Source organism: Carassius carassius, chromosome 28, assembly GCF_963082965.1.
Source record: "Carassius carassius chromosome 28, fCarCar2.1, whole genome shotgun sequence".
Taxonomy (NCBI): Eukaryota; Metazoa; Chordata; class Actinopteri; order Cypriniformes; family Cyprinidae; genus Carassius; species Carassius carassius.
In genome coordinates, this window is record NC_081782.1 from 19,789,055 (window position 1) to 19,808,987 (window position 19,933).

Sequence of the window (19,933 nt, forward strand, 5' to 3'; positions counted from 1 at the left end):
CGGAGAAATTTGAGGTGATTAAAAACCCTCTTGGGAAGGCAGAAGTCTGCCGGGGAAACACGGGCTCTAAGGCTATACCGTGAACTATACACATACGAGTACCGCTTAGGTCTCAATATGGAACCCACCCTTCCATGGTTCTCACGGATACATCATGAAGGCCTGGTGCCAGACGTTCCGCTGCATCCAGCTGCTTAGGGTAATGGAGGATCTCAATAGGGTCTACAGTACAGCGAGTACAGTGTCAGTGAGGCGCCACGAGCCAGCTCCCAGGAGGATGCAACACTTCTAGTTGAGTGAGCTCACAACCTGAATGGGCAGGGCACAACCCTGAGCCTGATAAGCCAGGGTTATGGCATCCACAATCCAGTGGGCCATCCTCTGCTTAGAGACGGCACTTCTCTTCTGCCGGCCTCCGTAACAGACAAAGAGCTGGTCTGAGGTCCTGAAGCTTTGTGTCCGGTCTACGTAGCACCTTACTGCTCGGACAGGACAAAGCAAAGCCAGGGCTGGGTCTGCCTCCTCCAGGGGCAGCGCTTGCAGGTTCACCACTTGGTCTTTGAAGGGTGTAGTGGAAACCTTGGGCACGTAGCCAGGCCGGGGCCTCAGGATTACCTGGGAGTCAGCCGGCCCGAATTCTAGGAACGAATCATCGACCGAAAATGCTTGCAGGTCCTCTACCCTCTTGATGGAGGCCAGTGCAAGCAGGAGCAGAGTTTTCAATGAAAGAAACTTTAGCTCAACTGAGTGCAAAGGCTCGAATGGGCCCTGCTGTAGTGATTTAAGCACTAGAGACAGGTCCCAAGAGGGTATACAGGGGGGGCGGGATGGATTTAACCTCCTGGCCCCTCTAAGGAACCTGACGATGAGGTCATGCTTACCCAAAGACTTCCCATTCACAGGGTCATGGTACGCAGCAATAGCAGCAAGCTGGACTTTGAGGGTGGAGGGAGACAGCCTTCACTCCAGCCCTTGCTGCAGAAAGGACGGCACGACCGCAATCGGACATGTTCGGGGGTCTTCTCGGCGAGAAGAACACCACTCGACAAAAAGGTTCCACTTCGAGTTGTAAGCGTGTCTTGTAGACTGTGCCCTTGCCGAAGTGATGGTGTTCGCTACCTCTTGGGGCTGTCGCAAGGAGCACTAGTTCGGGGAACCAGGTCCACGTGGGCCTACTAGCAAGTCTTGCTCCTTGTCCTCCCGGACTTTGCACAGTGTCTGTGCCAGAAGGCTCACTGGGGGAAACGCATACTTGCGTAGGTCCCGCGGCCAGCTGTGTGCCAGTACGTCCATGCCGAGAGTTCCCTCGGTCAGGTAGTAGAACAACTGGCAGTGAGAGGTCTCTGGAGAAGCAAACAGGTCTACCTGAGTGGCTCTGAACCACCTCCAAATCAGCTGGACCGTCAGGGGATGGTGTCGCCACTCTCCCGGAAGCATTGCTCAAGACAGCTCATCGGCTGTACGGCTGAGCAGGCCTGGAATGTGAATGGCACGAAGTGACCTTAGAACCTTCTGACTCCAAAGGAGGAGGTGGCGGGCGAGTTGCGACATGCGACGAGAGCGCAGACCACCTTGACGGTTGATGTACGCAACAGTCGCAGTGTTGTCCATTCGGACCAGCACATGCGTGCCTTGTAAGAGACCTTTGAGACGGTTTAAGGCAAGGTGCTCTGCTAACAACTCTAGGTAATTGATGTGCCACTGCAGCTTCGGGCCCGTCCAAACCCCTGAGACTGCATGCCCGTTGTACGTGGCCCCCCAGCCGGTGGTGGAGGCATCCGTGTAAACCACAGAATGCCTGGAGATCTGTTCTAGGGGCACCCCTGCCCAGATAAATGTAAGATCTGACCACGGAGTGAGGGTTTGGCGACAGGCCGGTGTAACTTGGACCCGGTGAGTGCCGCGCTTCCATGCCTACCTCGGGACTCGGCCATAAAGCCAGTGCTGGAGCGGCCTCATATGTAATAGGCCGAGTGGTGTAAGTGCCGCCGCGGTCGCCATATGCCTGAAAGAGTTTCAGTGGGACCGCGGTCCTGCTCTTGAACGTATTCAAGCAGGCTAGCACCGACCGCGCACGTTCCTCTGTGAGGTGTGCTGTCTGTTCGACCGAATCCAACTCCAAATCGAGAAAAGAGATCCTCTGCCACGGCAAGAGTTTGCTCTTTTCCCAGCTGACCTGAAGGCCCAACAGGCTCAGGTGCCGGAGCACCACATCCCTGTGCTCGCACAACTGATCTCGAGACTGTGCTAGTATCAGCCAATCGTCTAAGTAGTTGAGAATGCGAACACCCTGCTCTCTGAGAGGAACGAGAGCTACCTCCGTGGCTTTCGTGAAGACATGGGGAGACCAGGACAGCCCGCAGGGCAGGACCTTGTACTGATATGCCAGTCCTTTAAATGCAAAGCGCAGAAAAGGTCTGTGGCGTGGAAGGATGGACACATGAAAGTACACATCCTTCAGGTCGATCGCTGCAAACCAATCTTGGGGACGGACGCACCCGAAAATGCGTTTCTGTGTCAACATTTTGAACGGTAGCCGATGGAGGGCCCGATTCAAAACTTGCAGATCCAAGATCGGTCGTAACCCACCGCCTTTCTTGGATACAATGAAGTACAGTCTGTAAAACCCCGTCCTCATATCGGCTGGAGGGACCGGCTCTATCGCGTCCTTCGCCAGTAGGGCTGCGATCTCTTCCTGCAAGACAGGGGCATCAGATGCTTTCACTGTAGTGAAGCGGACACCGCAGAGCTTGGGGGGATGCCTGGCGACCTGAATCGCATAGCCGAGGCTGATGGTTCACAGAAGCCACCCAGATGGGCTGGGTAGCGCTGACCAGGCACTTAAAAACCGTACAAGCAGGACCAGCGGAACCACAGCCTTACCCGCAGTGGGGCAGCGAGGTGGAACACAGGGACCCAACTCGGGCGGCTTGTGAGCAGGCCGGAGTGTGGTGCGAGTGTGGGGTGCAGGGCTCAGCGTTTCGATGACATGTTGACTCTTCCGCTTCTCCGTTGGAGCACAATAAGACCACGCCCCCTTTTTTGTGTATTCCTGTGGGCGGAGGTTAGTCAAAAAATGGTTTTAGTGACGTCATTACTGCAGGAATTAGAGGGATGTAGTCCAAACTGGTCGTTTCGATGTAGGTGAATTCTGTTAAATAAAATATCTCGCTTGGCATTGAACTTTGAGCTTTATAATTTTACAGGTATTATTTACACTCTAACAACAACATTACACACTAACTAAAGTTTGAAACATGGGATCGCGAAGAAAGGGACCTTTAAAAGAACAATTATTATTCGACTGTAAAATCTTTAGTCAGGGATAGCACTAGTACATAATTCATAAATTATGACACTGATGATACTTTTAATTCCTTTTTTAGAGTTTGAAGATGATCACCATTCACTGCCTCTATATGGACACACATAAGCAGGACTTTTGTTGTTATTGGTTGTTTGTTTCAGAAGGAGAAATCTGATATAGTTTTTTTAGAATAACACCAGGGTTTAATACTAATAAGATATTTTGAAGAATGCTGGTAATCAAACAGTTTTGGTTCCCTTTGACGTCCATTGTCCTGTGGTACAGTATCTGGCTCCAAGACAAAAGCAGCAGATCCTTTAAAGGGATAGTTCATGCAAAAATAAAAAAATTCTAACCCTCATGTCGTTCAAAATGAGAATGCAACTCATACAGGTTTGGAACGACATGAGGACGAGTAAATGATGACAGAACTTTAATTTTTGGGTGAATAATAGCTTTAAGACAACCAATTTGGTGGCCAAGGCTACAGCTTGAAATCTTTGACATGCAAACCTTTCCTGAACAATTCCTGCAATGAAGCAGGTGCATCATCCTGCTGAAAGAGGCCGCTGCCATCAAGGAACACCATTGCAGTGAATGGGTTTATGTAGTCTTCAACAATCTTTAGGTAGGTGGTACGTGTCAAAGTAACAGCAACATGAATGCATGACCCAAGATTTCACAGCAGAACATTTTCCAGAGCATAACACTGCTTTCTGGCAACCTGCCTTAGTTCCATAATGCATCCTTGCTGCCATGTCTTCTCCAAGTTATCAATACACACCCATCCAACTTTTTACCTGATTTGAAAGAAAATGTGATTCATTATACCAGGCAACCCTATTCCAATGTTCCATTGTCCACTTCTGATGCTTCTAGCAAACTGGGATGCTCTGTGTTTCAACACCTTTCTACCATGGCCTCATGGCCACAGCATTAAGTTTTTAAGCAGTCTGAGCTTCAGTAGCTCTTCTATGTGATTTAATAGACATACTAGCCTTCACTCCCCGTATGCATCAACCTTGGGCAACCATTACACCAGTTTACCGGTTGTCCTTCTTTGTACCATTTTTAGTAGGTACTAACCACTGCACACCTGAAACACTCCACAAGAAAAGTTTTGGAAATGCTCTGAACCAGTGGTCTAGCCACCAGTATTTGGCCCTTGTCAAATTTTTAATTTATCAAAAGCCCTATGTGGAAGTTAACTGTTTCTGATGTGGACATCTGTGAACTCATGCATTCAGATGCTAAATTATTCACACTGGAGCAGTGAATTCTGTGATGCTACCAATATGCTTGTTGTTGTCATCATAACGGCCCATTTTAAATGTTTACAAGCTTTCTTTAGTCTCTATCTTTTTGTTGTTAAGAGCTCCCACTTGCCATGGTGGAGCAGTCAGGAAATCATGTTCTTATACACTTTTATTACTGAAATGATGTAAAGTTATTATGTCTCAAATGCATGCAAATTATAGCAAAAATAAACTATTTCTGTACGGTGGTCGGCAGTGGTCAAAAAAGATTCGAACAGTGTATTTTTAATTCATCCTTTCTTGTAAACTCAGAGAAAGGGGTTTGGATGTCAGTTAAATTACAACAACTTTGATGTTTGACAAAAAAAAAAAAACGGTATGTAATTCAGCCAGTTATTTTATATGGGTGGTGGGAAAAACACACAGACATTCTAGGTTCAAACAGCAGGAACATCACTGACTAACCACTGTAAATGTTGAAAATAGCTTAGGTGTCCATGAGAAACAATTACCATCCAAAAGGTCTAAAGTTCACTCCAACACATAAAATTCAAGACCTCACTCACTTGCTGCTTAATGTATCCCACCCCTTGACATGTGCCATTTGAAGGATATGATCAATGTTATTCCCTCCACCTGTGACAATTTAAATTAAATTTTGCATCATTAGAATCATTAAACAGAGTGTTCAGAAGAATTTTTAAAAGCCCCTCTCTAAACACAATCCATCCTGCTGGTTGCGATGCTCAAATAGATCAATGCTTTGTGTCACAGTGTCTAAAATTGGCAACTAAGGTTATGGAAAACATGAAAAGCACCTGTTACCAACAAGTCAATAACCATTTCTTCTACACTACTCAGTATTCAGCTCTCAAGCTCAACCCCAAATTTAGTTGATTATTCCATCAGTTTATTCAAATCGCCAGCCAAAAATAATGACTTCTCCAGATGGTCAGTCTTCTTAAGTGCTCTCTCACAATTCACCAACCTCTATGAGCTGTATCAATATTAATTCATTACGCTTCTTGACCTTACCAGAGGCTCATTACTGGACAAGCGGGTTCAGTCTGCGTTTGGCAAGTCATGTCACGGAATGGTCGGCTTCTAATGAACTGGACACAGCTCAAGCCATTCTGCACCACACCACCTCATTATCACTCTGCCTATGGCATTAAAAGAAGGGCCTGTCACATACAGAGCTGCCATCTTCTGCTTGGAATAGCATAAATGTTGCTTGATGTCCAACTTTTTTTAATGTAAGAATGTGTAAGAACTATTTGTACATTGAATGTGCGAGTCTTTTAGTGTAATCAGCTTACTGTTATTTTAAGCTATACAAAACAGCTTGTTATGCTGATGCTGCAAACTGGTATTTATTATTGTATTGATAATTATAAAACTGGTTTGTACCTCAAATAATTGTACTGTTTACTGCACTGTGTTACTCTTTGTAGTGGCTAATGAATATGTAGTATCGCACAGTCGAAGAAACTAGCATACTTCTGCTTTGCAAAATAAGATAAAAAGCTATCATTTGGTTATTGATTGGAGATTTTTCTTTAAAACTGAGTTTGTATGCATTTATAGTATACACTCAACACACAAATGCTGGGTTAAATACAACCAAGCACTGGGTAAAATATGGGCAAGCCCAGCAAATGATTGTTTTGACCCAGTGGTTGGGTTACTGCCCAGAAAGTTGGGTTAAACGTTTAACCCAACTGTTGGCTGAAAACAACCCAACTGCTGGGTTTGTCCATATTTAACCTAGCATTTTGAGTGACAACTGACAATCTGTGAAACTGCTAGTCGAAAATATACATGCATAAGTAACATAGTCTTAAATAAATTACCTAAATTCCACTTAACCTAAATAGGCTGCCATGACCAAGTGCATTATTGGATTCCTTTCAGATTTTGAAGGAAGTATAGTCAAAGAAGCAACAGCATTTTTAAGCAATCTTGCCCTACAAAATGAGGGTGCCATATGAGAGGCTATTTGAGGAGTTGAGGCTAGAAGCACTTGCTGTTTTGTGTCACTCAATTTAAGATGGGCTGTCTTTTGAATTATCTGGGCAAATCCATGATCAGAGTTTGAGTCAGAGACTTCTGATATACAGTAGCTCTATCCACAAGAGGACCATAATACTAAATTTGGGGCGTTGGAGTCTCTGACTCTTAGAGGTCAAATTCGGCATTCATGATGACCTTTTCTTTTTTTTTTGGCCATTTTGACAGTTTTATTTATCAGAACAGGTGTCTTCAAGGAATGCATCTTTAAAGCCAATAACAATCTTAGACAGGCCAAATATGGCATAGACTATGAAAGACCAGACCCATTATATTTTGTTTTTGTCTTGACCAGTCATGATGACATTGTGCAACAAGCAACAGGATTCTATTTTCTGAATAATTTATATTTCTAGTTTCAGAGTCACAGCTGGGAGCAAGAACTTATTATATGACTGGATTTTATTGGTTGTGAGGGTCTAGTCATGTTGTGCCAGAAGTTTCTGGAATCTTATCACATTGCATTGAGTTAGGACATGAAGAAATGGATATCCATCAAATCCTGACATAACATATATTTGAATAAACCAAGCAAAATTCCAAATGTTTTTTTTTAACTGACATTATGTTGGGAAGCTGATTCAAGAATTTTTGAGTGAAAGGTGAAAAAGTGGAAAAATGCATGGTAACTCTATATGTGTCTTATCCAGGACCTTAAAAAGGGCTCTTGTTCATTAGCCAAAACAGACTGGTAATAAGCATCACAGGCTGAAATTTTGTACAGTAGATCATGTTCTTTCTAAAGGTCATTCATGCCCTAAAATGCTGGGCTGGATATGAACCTGTTATGCTCCAGATCTATTTGCTCTCTCCCTGCCTCTCCCTTTACAGCACTGTACTCTCTAGTGGATGTCAGATGTCTTTCAAAAAGCCAATTTCTGACACAAGGCCAGCATGCCGAAGGAAGCAGCTTTCAAAGTGATGGGCCCCGGGTGCTGTTGGCCTGATTCAGCCCTGCAAACAGAGGCGGACAGAGAGGAGAAAGGAGAGCTAATCCTCAAATTAATGATTGCTATAATTCAAAGGAGAGACTTCATATGACTCGTATTTCCTCAAATGAGAGTTACAAGCACCAGAATGGAGTTTTGCAATGTCTATGGGGGGTATGCCATTTGGAGGGGTGACAAAAATAATCTTATATGTGTCTTCTGCAGACTATCATAGTGGCCAAGCCTTCCAGAGAAATCAAAAAGCCTTTTGACTCTCCATTGCTTCACTCTGCTGTTATTTTTTTAGCTGTATTCTCTGACTATGCATTAACAATTGTCTTATGTTTTCCTATTTGTAATTTTCCAATTTGAACTATTACCTAAAACATGAAATTGTTGATCATGCTAATCATTGTGACATTGATGATTATTATGACAATGGTATTGATGATGTTGCTGGTAATTCTGGTAATGATGTTAATGATAAAAGTGGTGGTAGTGGTGGTAGTGATGATGATTATGATAGCAATGATGGTGGTGGTAATGATGGAAATTACGGTATTGATAGAAATTGTAACAGATATGATGTGATTATGATGGCAATGGTTCTGGTGGTTATTGATAATGACGATGGTAATGGTTGTGGTGAGTGTTGATGATGATGCTAATGGTGAGGATTATGGAAATAATGATAAGAATGCAAATTACAACAGTGGTGGTTTTGGTGATGATGATGACAGTGGTAATGATGAAAAATGATGGTAATGTTGGAAATGACTACCAACACTTGTAGTGATTATTATTATAATTATAATGTGGAGGAGGAGGAGGACGAGGATGGTAGTGATAATGGAAATGATGGTAGTTATGGAAATGATTACAATGAAAGTAATGGTCATTATGGTAGTAATGATGAACAATATGTTATTGATGACAGTGGTGGTAATGATTAAACTTATGGTAATAACCTGGTGGTGGTGGTGATTATGATAATTATGCTAATGATGAAAATTATGAAAATGAATATTGGTGGTTGAGCTGGTGATTATAATGTTGGAAATATGGTAATGATGGTAATAATAATGGTGGTGGTGATCATGATGGCAATGATGAGGAGGATGATAATAATGATAAAATAGTGGGATCGGTGGTAGTGATGATGATAATGAAGATAATGGTGGTTGTAGTGATAATATTGATGATAATATTGATGATGTTGGTGATGGCAGTAATGATATATACAGTAATGATGAAATATGATAATTACAATGACAATGACTGATGCAGATGAGGATGATGGTAGTAATGACAATGATGATTGCCAATCACTATGACAGTGTAAATTAGTTTTACACTGACGGCTTTCCAATTATTTTTTTTTTAATCTTTGTCACAAATACATCTATTTACTTAATGTAAGATAAAAGTATTCTGTCACTGTAGTTACAGGATCTCACCACAGTCAAATCATGCAATGAAAACTATAGACTTTAGGCTGTATATAAAATATGCAATATAGGATTTGTTCTTTTGTCATCCCCCTTTTTTAGGAGTTAGGCAAATCTATAAAATGATTTTAACTTGGTCATTTAGCACTACAAACTTAGCTGGTTAGGTGTTATCTTCTATTCTTTTGGCTCTTCTTCTCAAGTGGCTTACTGACAGATGATTTACTGTGAGAGAGAGTTCAGATAGGATGGCTGATACATCATGTGTCCACAGATCTCCTTTTGTGCCTTTGCATAATTGAGCAGCCCTACATTTACACATCTCAACAGAGGTGCATGATCTACGCCCAGTGTTGACTGGCGGTTTTCTCCTACTGATCCCATACCCTAACTTGCTGACAAAACAAAGAGTATATGGATCCACTGTGGAGTTAAATATATAATTAACTCTGGAGGGTTTATTTAAAAAAAAAAAAAAAATCCAGCATAAGGGACGAAAGGCACTTCTCAAAACATCCTCTATTGTTGGAACTGAGTCAGATCAAGAATTTTGCTTTATTTTCGACTTGTGATTGACTGTATTGATGCACTTGGACAATATATATATATATATATATATATATATATATATATATATATATATATATATATATATATATATATATATATATATATATATATTTCATTGAAAATGTATGAATAGGGGTTTTGTATGTGTAGTCCAGGATTTGAAGTTTAGAAATTATTTATTTCAGCAATTCAACTCAAATTGTGAAAACTGTGTATTAAACAAATTAAATTCAAACAGACTGAAGTAGTTTAAGTCTTTGGTTCTTTTAATTGTGATGATTTTGGCTCACATTTAACAAAAACCCACAATCTCGACAAATTAGAATATGGTGACATGCCAATCATCTAATCAACTCAAAACACCTGCAAAGGTTTCCTGAGCCTTCAAAATGGTCTCTCAGTTTGCTACGCAATCATGGGGAAGACTGCTGATCTGACAGTTGTCCAGAAGACAATCATTGACACCCCCTCAAAAACATTCATTGCCAAGTAAGCTGGCTGTTTACAGTGCTGAGTGCTGTATCTAAGTATGTTAACAGAAAGTTGAGCTTAAGAAAAAAGTGTGAAAGAAAAAGATGCACAACCAACGGAGAGAATGAGGATTGTCAAGCAAAATCGATTCAAGAAATTGAAAAATTTCATAAGGAATGGACTGAGGTTGGGGTCAAGGCATACAGACGTGTCAAGGGATTAGGCTACAGTTGTCGAATTCCTCTTGTTAAGGCACTCCTGAACCACAGATAACGTCAGAGGCGTCTCAACTGGGCTAAGGAGAAGAAAACTGGACTATTGCCCAGTGATCCAAAGTCCTATTTTCAGATGAGAGCAAGTTTTGTATTTGCATTTGGAAACCAAGGTCCTAGAGTCTGGAGGAAGGGTGGAGAGGCTCATAGCCCAAGTTGCTTGAAGTCCAGTGTTAAGTTTCCACAGTCTGTGATGATTTGGGGTGCAATGTCATCTGCTGGTGTTGGTCCATTTTTTTTTTTTTTGAAAACCAAAGTCACTGCACCCATTTGCCATTGCTTCCTAATGCTGAACAGCTTTTTGAAGATGCTGGTTTCATTTCCAGCAGGATTGCCCACACTGCCAAAAGCACCAAAAGTCGGTTAAATGACCATGGTGTTGGTGTGCTTGACTGGCCAGCAAACTCATCAGACCTGAACCCCCATAGAGAATCTATGGGCTATTGTCAAGAGGAAAATGAAAAACAAGAGACCAAAAAAATGCAGATGAGCTGAAGGCCACTGTCAAAGAGACCTGGGCTTCCATAGCACCTCAGCAGTGCCACAAACTGATCACCTCCATGCCACGCCAAATTGAGGCAGTAATTAAAGCAAAAGGAGCCCCTACCAAGTACATGTACAGTAAATGAACTTACTTTCCAGAAGGCCAAAAATTCTTTTATTTTATTTTTTTATTGGTCTTACGAAGTATTTTAATTTGTTGAGAATTGGTGTTTTTTTGTTAAATGTGAGCCAAAATCGTCACAATTAAAAGAACCAAAGACTTAAACTACTTCAGTCTCTATGCAATAAATTTATTTAATACACAAGTTTCACAATTTGATTTTGAATTACTGAAATAAATGAACTTTTCCACAGCAGCTGTGTCCAAAACCACTCTCTGTCCCTTATATAGTTCACTACAGTATGTCATGTGTCAGCCAGTGCTGTCTGAATTCTGAGTGAGAAAGTTAATTTGCTACATTCGTTCGCTACTTTTTACCCCCAATACTATATATATAATTATAGTATATATAATTAGTATATAATAGGATATAGGATATAAATAGGATATAATTAGTAAATCATGCACACAATTTTTAAAACGAGAGAACAAAATAGTAAATTGAAAACACAATTTAGCCTACTATGTTTTCCTGCGTGCCATGTGCGGGGCTCCCTAAATAATACCATAAATCTAAATTTGCAGAAGATGTATTACCCTCAGGCCATTCAAGATGTAGACAAGTTTGTTTCTTGATCAGAACAAATTTGGAGATTTGTCTTTTGAAAGCAATTCCGCAAACACAAACATCATCTACAGTATGACATAACAAACCTGAATCAAAAAAATAAAATAAAATACAAATTATATTACCAAAATCACTTTACTGTTGCCAAACTTGTGATCAACACAGCATTAAAATCTTGTTTCAGAGACATCAAAAGCATCGGCCTTGTATGCCATAATCTTCCAGTGAAGGGCTTTAGACAGTTGCTACAGACAATTACAAAAATAAAGCATGATCATCTCAATAGCCTCCTCAAAACATCTTAATGCTAGTCACCAATTAGACGGTTGTTTGGTCAGGCTTGCAAAAAGCAAGTGACAAATTATTGTCAATCTCAACTCTGCCTCAACACTGCCTCGTCAAAATAGTATGTTATTATAGTCCTAGCTAATCAAACAAGCTTTTCTTTAAACAGTTAGAGTTATGGTTTGCCAGTGGATAAGCTTTTAACTTAGCTAAATGAAAACAAATAAAGGTATTTGGTCATTTTAATTTAATTTATGTGATAAGTCATTTCAAAAGCACTAATTAGCATATTTTCTTTATGGTGTATTAAAGAATAAATATACCATAAAGCAAGTTCTATCATTTCTAATCAGGCACAGCATAGATAACATTTCTTTCTCAGTCAATAGAAAGGCTTTGCTGATGAAGGGATATGGGATTGCTATTCAATTTCCGTTTCAATATGAACTATGGCAACATAAAAGAGAAATCTGCATTCATCAAACCATTTCATCAGGTCTTAAATGAATCTTGAATAATTTAAATAAGCAAACTTTCATCTTGTTTGATTAATTTAAAGTTAAGAAATAGATATCTGCATAGTCTTTAACAACATACAGTACGCTTCTGACACTTTTTCGATTATTTTTATTTGATTTATTTGATTTATTTTTTTCCTGGTATAGAAACTCTTTAGGCACTGACTTTGACATGTGTTGAATATCATGTGCATGAGGTTAAATTGTGCATGCCCTCATTACCTATCCTTCATTAGCCTTTATCGATCAAGACTATGTATAGTTTGCTGAACAGGTCACAGATACTGTAGGTCAAAAAAAAAACCTGTACAAAACGCAGATGTTCTTTTCATTAAGGATGATGCTTATACTGTGAAGAGAGTGTCCATGTTATACAAACATTTGACCGAGTAATCTGTTTGTTTGGTGTCAGCAATCCCTTAATCTCATCCGCTCTATATGTGTGAAAGCTGGATGCAGTAGCTAGAGTAAAGGAGCATGTGAGCAGAGAGATGATGCCAGATTGTCGGAGATAAATTTGAGATGCGAAAACAAAGAACAATAAGCGTGAGCAACTGTGAATTGTTTCCCATTTTGGAGATTAACCAAAATACCAACACAAGCCGATCAAGTGGGGGCTAGATAAATTAGATTTGTATTCAGTTTAATTTGTTTGTTATTTTCTTGTTTTAATTTCCTTTTTAATGTATTCCCCTTCATTAAATGGGTTATTTTGAGATAATAAATGCTACAAAGTCAAATAAAAATTATATATATATATATATATATATATATATATATATAGTTGTGTTCAAAATTATTCAACCCCCTAGAGACTGCAGTACAAATACAATCTTTTCTGAAGATTCAGGATATAATAAAACTTGCATCTATAACAGTTCACTGGCATATTAAAAGTGATATTGTCAATATAGACGGTTTCAACGGTAACAACATAAACAAATGTTAGTGCGCATGCGCGCTTTTGCGGACCTAACTTAACTTCCGGTAGACTTCCAAATAGAATCAATAACAACAGCCAAGTCCCTCTAGAGTAGATATTTTTTGATAACAAACAAAATATGTTTGCCGCGTGGATCAGGCGGACTTAATGAAAATGCAAATTCATTCTTTGCCAGCAGGAGATGTTTTAAAGCATAGACATTAAGCGCGAGAAATAGAGGTTTCCCCAGTAACAGCTGTAAACAAAGCAGAGCTGGTGCGCTCACACGCTGCTTTATCAGGCATATAACATGCAAGTCTTCCTTCAGAAATACAGCGATATAAAAACACCTGTGCCTCGTTTTGATATTTAAACATATAAATGTAAGGAATTATTATTATTAAACGTGCAGTACGTAACGTTACTCATGGTTTATTCAACGAAGCCTTTTTGAAAATCGATCAGTTTTAAAATTGTGGCGAGTCTCCAAAAATAAATAAATGTATGGGAAACACATCCCGCAGCACAACCACCTGAGCCCAACTTCAGTCTACTCATCACCTTGACTTTAACTGCGTTTGTAGAAGGCACTGCAGCCAGATCGATATACACAACACAGACCGGAAGTTAACTTAGGTCCAGGCGCGTGCGCCCAATGAAACCGTCTATATAATGTAATATATTTGAGTTATAAGATTTTTTAATAATACTGCTATGTCATAATTATTCAACCCCTATTCAACATTGCTGTTTTTAAATAACTTATTTGCATGGTGGGGAATAAAACAGTCTCAAAACACAATTAACCCTTTAGAAACTCTATTAAAAACAGAATTAGCTTGAGCTGTTACACATACAGTTTGGCCCATGCATGTATTGAACTTGAGTAGCAAAATGTCAACAGAGATCTCACAAAAGCAAAAGAGAAGAAATATTGTATTACTTTAGAAAGGCTAAGGCTATATGATGATTTCCAAGACATTGAAAGTTCCTAGAGACACAGCTCTCAGCCTTATTCCTTAGCTTAAAGTGTGTTTTACCAGAAAATCTTTGAGGGTGTGGAAGAAAAAGCACAATATCATAAAATGTTTAATCAGAGCAACTGAGAAAAAAACCTGCAATGTACAGCCAAAGACTTGCAAGATGAGCCGATGAAAGGAGGAAAACCATTTCAATGCAGTGTGTAAGAAGAACACTAGACAAGTATGGCCTTCATGTTGAGACATCTTGACAAATACCACTCTTGATCAAGAAGAACAAAAAGCCAACTTGAACTTGATAAAATTCATTTGTGTGGACCTGTGGAGCTCTGGAGGAATGTTTTATGGAGTGATGTGACCCAACTGGAACTTTTTGGACCCATGGATCAGCACTATGTCAAACTTGGAGGTGGATCAGTCCTGTTATGGGGTTTCTTTACTGTAGAAGGAAGTGTAAATCATGACTGTATGAAGGACATCATGGATTCTTTAAAGTGTCAGGCAATTTTGACAAGAATTGTGATGCCTTTGGTGCAAAAACTGAAGCTGATGATCAATGGACTTTCTTGCAGGCCAGTCATACCAATGTGCACATCCAAATCTACTACTGCTTGGTTCAGGGATCAGTCACAGAATGTACTTGAGTGACCTGTTCAGTCTCCAGGCTTAATTCTCATTTCAAATATCTGGTTGAATTTGAAGAAAGAAGTGGCAATGTGAAAACCAAAGATTATCAGTGATCTGAAAGCTTTTTCAGGTGTGGAATGGGCCAAAACGGTAGTAGAGAGGTGACAGAAGCTTCTAAACACTTACAGATAGCGTTTATTGGTGATTTTAAAGAATACAAGATTCTGCACAAAGGGGGTTGAATAATTTTGAACATGAATGTTTAGAGTCAATTAGAATTTTATCATGATTCATCAATGTTCCATTCTCAGAATCACTCAAAAGTGTATTAACAAACTTTCTCTAATACTTTACTGATGCCTTTGTTAAATTGATTTCATAAAATGTTATCCTCCACAGCAAATTGTCTTGGAAGTCAAGGGGGTTGAATAATTTTGAACACAACTGTATATATATACTAATTTGTACATATACAAAATAAAACGGAAATATTAGATAAAAACCTTAAATGAAAATTTGAAATGTCATAATCAATATTAGAAACTGAATTAAATAAAATAGGCTGAAATACAGGAATTACTAAGATTGCAATAAAACAATGAATTAATGAATTGATTAAATGAAAAAAAAAAAAAAATATTAAAATAAACTAATAAAAATGACAAAAGCATATAAAATTACTAAAATCTAAACAAAAACTAAATTGAATATTGAAAATATAAAGATAAACGTGAATTTTAAATATTATTAAATACCATAAAAGATCATATACTCAAATGAAACCACTTTAATTTAGTATTATTTATACTTTGATGGTATGATTAAATATTTGTTTACACTTATTTGCAATTAATTAATCAGTATATCATCTAATTTATTCACATAACAATTTTTATCGATTAGCCACCCGAACAGTTTTATGCTTCTATCACAAATCCTTATTTCCTATCGATAAAGTAATAATTTTCTATGATAAAAAGAAGAAGAAGAGGAAGACGAAGAAAAACACTTCATCTCTAGTGTTTATTTATTGGCCATGGTTTACAGTCTCTCACACTAATCTCCTGGTGAGATAATCACAGGCTTCTCATTTGATCTGGGCCTCCAGGGTGAAGTCTGGCCAAAGTCTCCCATCAGCAATTTCCTGTTGTCATTGATTCTGCTGTTGTTCACTAGCACACAAGAGACACGCTGCTCATTTCAGCTGGCCCAGGACCAGTTTACCTGGCCCGCGTTGCACATACTAATGCAGCTTAGCTCCAAAGCGCTGACTGGACTTGAACATCCAGGCCAGTGCAGAAAAGAGTTCTCCTGATCTTGTGCAGCGGGATGTGTAGTATTGCTAATCCCATTTAGAACTCTTCAATGCTGTGAACGGCCTGGTGGAATATTCATGAGGTAATTAGAAGAATGCTAATTAATTCCTCATAAATTATTAACAAATTGCCAACACACATGCTAACATCTGTTTGTTTTGGGGCTGCAGAAAAGCTTGTTTGTTGAGTGGAACCACACTGCCATCCGGTGGTTCTTGATGATATTACAACACATCCATAAAGGATTATTCTGGGTTAAGGGATGGTTCACAAAAAATAATAATAATAATCCTGTCTTCATGTGCTCACCCTCAAGTTGTTACAGATCTGTTGTCTCAAATTGAAAACAAAACAAACAAAAAAAATATCTGAAGAATGTTGGTGTCCAAACAGTTGACAGTATTCAATGACTTCCACGTTATAGAAAATAAAATAGTAGACATCAAAGCATCTGTTTGGTCACCAACATTCTTCAGATATCTTCTTTTGTATTTAAGTTTAGAAAAAAAAAAAAAAGAAATCATACCGATTTGGAACAACATGAGGATGAGAAATTGATTTTCTCTTTTTTCTCTAAAGCTATACTGACATCAACTATGACTACAAAAATAATTTCAAAGTATATCTTCTTAAAACATTTTCCCCCACAAAAGCAATTGTCAAAGCAGCAAAGGTCTGACAATAAACTGCCAATAGTTGATATTGATTTAAAAATATAGTCAACTATATGAGATATTCATATTGAATGTAACTTTTGATGGAGAAGCTTTGTGAGCAGAAGGGCATAGTGTGCATCACAGAGGGGCTAGAAAGAGGCCAGCTTGATGAATGGTGTTTAGGTTAAACAGGGGCACAAGCTGAATCAATGGAGAGCAATCGATGAGGGGGTCAGTTTAGATGGACTTTACATGACATACAAAGATGTTGCTCTCAAGTGTATGTACACCAGAGAATAGACTAGACAATTGCTATTGACAGTAAGGTCACTGTATAGAAAAACAAGGCTCTGTAAACAAAGAATATATTCTAGCAGTTAGCAGACTATATTACTGGATTTAGATGTGGGATATGCTGGACCAACAAATGTGATCCATGGAAGCTTCACCTAACAAACCAAGTCGAGCTTTATTGCCATTCAGCTAGATATGTGGACATAAAGTGGAACGAAATGTCGTGTCTCGCAGGACCACAGTGCTAAATAAATAAACATAATATAAACATACCTCACTAGACGTAAGAACAGTTTTTAGACCTACATAGTTAACTATCTGAAGCGGTAATCTAACTATACATATACTATAAATAGTTGACTATACAAGTAGTTTACATAACAGCTGTTCATGATATTGTGCAAAAGAGTTATTTAAAGTTAAGAAGCAAGTGCAGTAGTGCAGTATGATCTGTGGTGCATTCACAAGTACATATTTGTGTTATCTTATTAAGTCCTTGTAACATGGAGTGTTTATTTGAAAGTGTGTGGTGCATATAGAGAAAAAAGTGTGTTTCTACAGGTGGTTTGTCCAGCCCACTAACCTGCGTGTAGCACACTCGGAATTTCACAATGTTCTTGAGGTTTTCAACAGTTTTCATGTGATGCATGTGGTGTGGTGGGATGAGGGGAGAGAGGGTCCTGGTTTCAGGAGTTAGGGTTGTGGATGAGGTTACAGCGGGGGCAAGAGCTGGGAGAGACTGTGGGAGGGATTGGTGGGGTCCTTCACGATACTGGTAGCTTTACTGGAGTATCATGCAAGGAAAATGTCCAGGATGGAGGGCCTTGCAGGATCTGCAAATGTTTTGGTGCCAGAAACATTCAGAGGCCTTGTGGAGTCAGTATACCTTTAACCTGAGTTAAAAGCAGGTTTTATAATGATGATTTCACAGGGTCATCTTTATCTCTCCACCTTGGCTAAAAAAGTTGACCGATTGAGGCCATCAGATTCACTACTTGATATTGTCCCATCAAGACTGACCAATCAAGCTTTTGATGTAGATGGGCCTAGTATATTATTGATAATAATTAGCTGCCGTCTATCATGGACTGTTCCTGTTTTTTTTTTTGTTTTTTTTTTAAGCATGCTGTAGTATACCCTTAAATCCCTGAAATGTGGGTGTAGTACACCCACAATTAACTCATTAATTTGGATCCAATCGATCATTCAGTCTAGGCCTATTTTTGAAATTATCTGTTCTCTTAAAAGTGCTGGAGAAAGCTGTTCTTATTCAGTCCTTTGTTGAAAAGGAATTCTTTATTTGAATTATTCCAGTCTGTGAGCATGATAAAACAGCTTGAATGGTTGGTATGGATTCGTGGCACTATTTTAAAATCGTTTAAGTCCTTTCTAACTAATAGGAGCTTTGAAGTTACCCTGGGTGAAAGTGGAATCCCTCAAGGATCCATTTTGGGACCAATTTTGTTTTCATTGTTTCCATTGTCCACGATATCATGATTACTGATTGTCCAGAATGCCACTGCTTATAGAACATTTCTCAGAAATGGGACAATATTACTCCTGTGCAGTGTTGGGAAGGTGACTCTGGAAATGTAAAAGGTTACAAAATTATCTAAGAGAGGTAACTATTTTAATTATTTTATGAAAGTAATGTTACCGATTATATTTGATTACCTTTCTAAAATCTAAAGGTTTTCAACTGTTAATAATTTTAAAACAAAGGGTTAACATTACAGTTGTAGTCAACACTGATTACTGTCAGACTTTCAAAATCCATCATCACTTGAATTAAGATTATGATCATTTTAAAACACAGCTACCATAAAATCAGACTTAATTTGAGATATTTCTAAAGTTAAATATAGATTTAAAACTAGAACAAGAAATACTTTAGTAGCTATGATACAGTTTTTTTCAATCAAATCTTTGTGTAGTTATGGCAAGAAACACTGGCATCTTACAATGGCTTGGAGAAAACAGTTAATCTTAAAAAATAAAGCATATACATAAACCCAAATAGGAAATAAAATGGTTATCAAATGAGCATGTGTCCTATTATGTGTTCTAAACTCCTGAAACATTGGTGTCTCATATTTTAGATCAATTAATGCAATTTATTAAAGCAATCAATTAAACCTGTATGTGAGTGTGTGAAAAATAAAATAAAATAAAAAAAAACCCTGTATGTAAATTTGCATAATTTAATTTAGTTAACTTAATGAACAGAGCTGCTAACTGGGGTGATTAAACTATCTGTCACGTGACGTGCCACAGAACAGGGATCCGTTTTATATCCATTTCAGGTTCAAAGATGTAAGTTGTATTTGTAGTAAAATCATGGTAACCATGACACATACAATAATAGGTAAAACCCAGTAAACAGGACATTTACCATGTTTTTTTACCACAGTAACTGTGGTTTTACTATGGTATAGTAATAGCACAATAATCACCAAAATAACTATGGTTGTACCACTGTAATGGTAGTGTTTTAATGTGCTTTTATATGACATATTTCACAGTAATCACATTTACTGTACCATGCTTGTAATACCTTTTTAATGTAAATCCAAAAAAAAACTTTTTCCCATCTTGCAGTCCATTCATATTAGTTTATATCTTAAATATTTTGCTCACAGATAACATTCTGTATATAATTCTATTTTATTTTCTCTCCCCTTTTATTTATTTTTTTAGCTAAAAAGACGTAAAGGAAGCAGTCACCCCAGTCGTGTTTGTGGAGAGGTATTCCTTCAGATATGGAGAAGACAGAAAGCTGC